The following is a 6191-nucleotide window of genomic DNA, read 5'->3' on the forward strand; positions in this document are numbered from 1 at the left end:
CCTGGCTCATGGTAGGGCCGATGTAGGCATTAAATACCATTACCAGTTCTATTGATACCCTAGAAGTGGGAGCGATCCCCTGGGCAATAGAAGCAGCAGCATGTGGCTGCCAGGTCCAGTTGACTCAAAGGCCTGCCTGGCCTATTGCTGCCTGTTGGTGACTAGAATGTGGCCCCCCCTTCAAAGACCCAGCCCATCACCCAGCACCCTTGGTTCATGGTGCACCCAACCCCCATGGCCTCTGAGCAGATCCCTGTGCAGGACATAGGGTGTGCCACAGGCAGGAACCAAGAACCAAAGCAAGGATAGAACTCAGCCAAGATTACTCACCACGGAGTGCCCGGATCTGGGCTGCACCTAGGCTTCTAGGCTCCCCTCTTCCCAGAGCGCTCAGGGGAGAAGGGATGTTTCAGGCTGGTATACTGGAACCTTCTTGACTCCCAACTCTGACTGCATTTCATGGAAACCTAACAGCCTTTGGTTGGGAGGGCAGCAAACACAACCCGGTCTGATGACATATGATTGCTGAGCAAACCACTGGGGTGTGGGAAGGAACTAATACTACTTCTCTTTCTTATTATTAATAAAGAAAACAAGCTTTACTGGTATTTAATATATGGATTGAGAGTGGTACATACATTAAACTTTTACATATGTACACATTTTGGGAGTATGTGCTCCCCAATTGTTTTACCAACAGCGTGTGAGACCACAAAAGTTCAGAGAACCCTGTGCAAAGGTAATCACACCGCACAAGCCAGCCCTTCAGGGGAGGGTTACTGACAAGCAATCATCCACTAACAATTGCTCTGCAATTACTGGGGGACCCCAGCAGGGCGCCAGAAAGGTCTCTGTGTTCTGGTCTGAGCTCCTGAACAGGACCTCATGCTTTGCTTTGCTTTTCAAGCTCCGAGTGTGGGATTGGTCTCCACATCATCCTGAGCTTTTGTTTCATTCCTCCCCTGATTATTGCTATCAAACAATCGGTAATCTACATTTTTATAGGTCCTTGCCCCTCCAAGAACATTCTCCAAATAATTCCAAATGGCCTAGAAGCAGCATCGAGCACTGGAAAGAGCAATGGCTTCAGAGTCACTCAGGTCTAGCTTCAAACCCGTACTCCACTGTTTCATTCATTGACTCAACAGTTATTTGTTGAACACCTATTATGTGTGAAGCATGACACAAAATCCTTGCTCTTACACGGCTTACACCCTATGGGGACAGCTTATTTGATGCATGACCTCAGGCAGGTCACTGTACCTCTCTGAGTGTCATTTACCTATCTTTGAAGTGGGGCTCATAACCCCCAATCTTGCAGGGCAAGCTGTGATAAGAGAAGTCCTGGGGCCTGAGTCATTCAATGGAAGGCATCCCAGGTGCCTAGACCTGGAAGGAACCTCAGCCCAACCCCCTTATTCTGCAGCTTTTGACAAATGCAGTCAAAAGAGGAGCAATAACTTGTCCAAGGCCACTCATCCAAGGTGGGACAGAGTCCTGAGATCTTCTCTTATTCCTCTTTCCTCAAGTCTGAAGCTCTCTGCATGGTCCAACCAGGGTTGAGGGGTACAGCATGTTCTGGTGTAGAAAGAAAGCACTCTGACTCCAGAGCCTACCTCTATCTTGTGCCAGTCCCCAAAACCAGAAGTCAGGTTTCTCCTGACTAATTTCACCACCAAGTGGTCATTGTCAGGGGAGGGTGGGTGGGGGATATCCCCCAGCTCCCTTTGAGTAGCAGCAGGATTTAGTGCCTGGATCAGAACAATGCCTTGGGAGCCCCAGGCAGACTAGGGTCTGAGTCCCATAGAAATGACTATTCTTTAAACTTTCCTTTTTAGGGGCACCTGGGTGGCTCAGTGGGTATCTACCTTTGTCTCAGGGCGTGATCCTGGAGTCCCAGGATCAAGGCCTGCATCAGACTCCCTGCATGGAGCCTGCTTCTCCTTCTGCCTGTGTCTCTGTCTCTCTGTGTGTCTCTCACGAATAAATAAGTAAAACAATTTTTTAAAATATATATAAATAAATAAACTTTCTTTTTTAAAGATTTTATATATTTATTTGACAAAGAAAGAGAAAGAGACAAGCAAGGGGAGCAGCAGAGGGAGAGGGAGAGATACACTCCCTGATGAGCAGGGAGCCTGATGTGGGGCTCTGTCCCAGGACCCTGGGATCATGACCTGAGCGGAAGGCAGATGCTTAACTGACTGAGCCACACAGGTACCCCCAAATGACTATTCTTTAAATACCTACCAAATTCAGTCACAGATATGAATAGAAAGGCCCAGTACAGCATGGGGAAGGGTGAAGAGAAGCATGCAGGGGCCAGAACCAGTCTTCTTCTTCTCATCCTCTGAAGTTCATCTCCTGCCATAAGCCTGCACATCTTACTCAACAAAACAAAAGCCTGATCCCTACCGCACTGTTTTGTTAAAAGACCAGTTAGGGGATCCCTGGGTGGCGCAGCGGTTTGGCACCTGCCTTTGGCCCAGGGCGCGATCCTGGAGACCCGGGATCGAATCCCACGTCGGGCTCCCGGTGCATGGAGCCTGCTTCTCCCTCTGCCTGTGTCTCTGCCTCTCTCTCTCTCTCTCTCTGTGACTATCATAAATAAATAAAAATAAAAAAAAAAAAGACCAGTTAGTTGGCATGCTGGGAGAAGTCTCACCCTTCCTCCAGCTACAGGGGCTCACCAAAGGACAATTTCATTGAATCCACAGAGGTCTCTACTCCGAAGAGTCTTCATATATATCCCAAGCTTTTAGTTGGGATGACGGTGGGTTATGTAGCCCAGGAGTAAGGGGAGGAACCACAGGTAGACCAGGACTTACAAAAATTGCAACTGAGACTTGAATCAGTTCAGCCTCTGATTGGATTAAGACAATATGCCCCAACTCTAGCTATGTCACAGGAAAGGGCAAAGTCTTATCTGGAGGAAGGTAACAACACCAAGATCCTTTTCTATTTCTTATGCGTGATATCTGGCATTCAACTTAGAACCAGAAAAATATCTTTAATTAGGCACATAAATAAACAGAACCAAAATGAAAAACACCTGATAGAAATAGACCCAAAGTTGACCCAAATATGAGTGTTTATCAGATATGAACTTTAAAACAACTATGATTGATATGTTCAAGAAGATGTAACAAATGAAAAATTTTATCACAGACCTGAGATCTGTAAGAAATAACCAATTGGAAATTCAAGAGCTGAAAAATAACATCACTGAAATTGAGAGCTCAGTCAATGGGCTCACAGATGATTCTGCACATCTGAAGAGAGGGTCTGTGAACTGGAAGATAGGTCAGTTAAATATATGCAGAAAAGTATCTCCAAAATAAAGAGGAAAAATAATGGAAAATACAGAAAAGAGATGCATGGAATGTAGTGAAGAGGTCTAACACATGGAATTGGAGTTGCAGAAAGGAAGGGTGGTAGCATAGCAGAAGCAATAGTTCTAATAATTACCAGGAATTTCCCAAAATCAGTAAAAAAAAAAAAAATCAAACTGTAATTCCAGTAAATGCTATAAACCTGAAGCAGGAGAAATCTAAGGAAAACCACACCCAGCTGCCCAGAAGAGTAAAATTGCTAAAATCCAAAGGCAAATAAATAAATAAATAAATAAATAAATAAATAACTTAAAGCAGTCAGAGGAAAAGACACTTGACCTTCAAAGGAACAACAGTCACATTGGCAGTGAAATTTTTTTTATATTTTATGTATTAATTTGAGAGAGAGAAAGAGCATGAGCAGGGGGAGGAGGGTTAGAGGGAGAGGAACAAGCAGACTCTCCCCTGAGCAGGGAGCCCCACATGGGGCTCAATCCCAGAACCCGGAGACCATGACTCTAGCCAAAGTCAGCCACCTTATTGACTGAGCTACCCAGGTGCCCTGGCAGTGAACTTCTTAATAGAAACATTGTAAGGTGGAAGATAACAGACATCATCTTTAAAGTACTAAAAGAAAACAACTACCAACCCCGAATTCTGTGCTCAGAGAAAAACATCCTCCAACAGTGAAGATACAATAAAGATGCTTACTGACGACTTAGAGAAACTTTGCCAGTAGACCACACTAAAAGACATTCTGTAGAGAGTTCCCCAGCAGAAGGTCAAAAACACCAGGTGGAAATAGGAACATGCAGAAAGGAAAGTAGTGTACACTTGGAGTAAATTGAAATGAAACTTGACTGTACAAAAAACTATAGTGATGTCTTCTGAGGATTAAAATATATATATATCATTAAAATACGTGACAACAAGGGAAGTATAAATACAAAGTTAAAGTAGTATAAGATCCTAGCATTGCCTATAATATGATAAAATAACCAATTTACAGTAGACTGTCATAAGTCTAAAATGCACATTGTAATATTGAGAGTAACCACAAATTATCAAAGAGTAAAACTAATCAACTAGCAGAGGAGGAAATGAAATAATAAAAATTGCTTTCTGATGAGTCTAAGATAAAGGAAGGAAACAGGGGATCGCTGGGTGGCGCAGCGGTTTAGTGCCTGCCTTTGGCCCAGAGCACGATCCTGGAGACCCGGGATTGAATCTCACATTGTGTTCCCGGTGCATGGAGCCTGCTTCTCCCTCAGCCTGTGTCTCTGCCTCTCTCTCTCTGTGTGTGATTATCATAAATAAATAAAAATTTTTTAAAAAAAGGAAGAAAACAGGAAACAGAATGTATAATGGGGGTACAGATGGGAAACACAGGAAGTTTGTAAATATAAAGTGGAATCAATTCAATAAATATTTTTAAAGTCCTTACTAAGTGTAAGGACTGTGCCTAAAGCACAATACACAGATAAGGGTGTCACAGTCCTTTGCACCACATAATTTAGTAGGGATTTGAAAAAGAGAGAGAAATCTTGTCATATCCTGTTGAAATTCAGGCGAGGCTTCATGAGGGAGATGGTATTTGGGCTGGGCCCTTAAAAATGGGAAATGTTTTCATAGGAGGTGGAGCAGCCTGCTAGGAGGACATGGTTAACATGGCCAAATGCCCGTGGAAGTCAGGAGAGCACAAGAGTTTGAGTGGAGTAGAATATTTGCACACACATGTCCTGGGAGAAAAATAACGCAGCCCTGTTGGGCCAGATGAGGAGCATACCTTTGCTGTTAACCCAAGTAGTGAGGACCACATTCCATATCATGAAAACAAATACTAAGAGGAGTCATAGAGTTCATCTTCTCAACCCTCCTGTTTCACAGATGAGAAAACTGGCACTTGGATACAAAGAGAAACTTTTTTAATAGAAGCATAACATGGACTGATACAGGTTTTAGAAAGCTCATTCTTGTGGCCTTTGGGGAGGATAGACTGAATAGGCAGATGGGAAAGAGGGAGACCAACGAGGGATTTGTATGATGGTCCAAGTGAGCATAAGGAGGTGTGTCTTGGGACGGTGACCACAGAGATAGCTATAGAGAAAGAGGTGTATATGGGTGACATTGTGCGATGTGGCTATGTTCTAGCAATGAAGGCTGGCTGAAAAAACCCATGTGTATGAGTCAGGATTTCCCAAAGAAATAAAACCAATAGGATGTGTGTGTGTGTGTGCATATATATTTTTTATATATAATATACATACATATTTTATATGAGTATATTTTATATACATATATTTTATATATAAGTATATGTGTTTATTTTATATATACATATATAAACATATATGTATATATGTCTATTTAAAATATATATATATATATATATATATATATATATATATATATGTATATGAACAAGAAATTGGCTCATGTGATTATGGAGGCTGAGAAGTACAGACCAAAGCATGCCAATGATGTGAATTCCAATCTGAGTCCAAAGACAGAAGACCAATGTCCCAGCTCAAAGACTGTCAAGCAGAGAAAAAGAATTCTTTCTTCCTCAGCCTATTGTTCTATCTAGATCTTCAATAGGGGGCAGCCCTGGTGGCACAGCGGTTTAGCGCCACCTGCAGCCCAGGGTGTGATCCTGGAGACCTGGGATGGAGTCCCACATCGAGCTCCCTGCATGGAGCCTGCTTCTCCCTCTGCCTGTGTCTCTGCTTCTCTCTCTGTATCTCTCATGAATAAATAAATAAAATCTTTAAAAAAAAAAAAGATCTTCAATAGGTTAGATGAGGCCCACCCATCTTGGGAAGGACAACCTGCTTTACTCAGCCTACTGATTGAAAAGTT

Source organism: Canis lupus, chromosome 20 (assembly GCF_003254725.2).
Source record: "Canis lupus dingo isolate Sandy chromosome 20, ASM325472v2, whole genome shotgun sequence".
Taxonomy (NCBI): domain Eukaryota; kingdom Metazoa; phylum Chordata; class Mammalia; order Carnivora; family Canidae; genus Canis; species Canis lupus.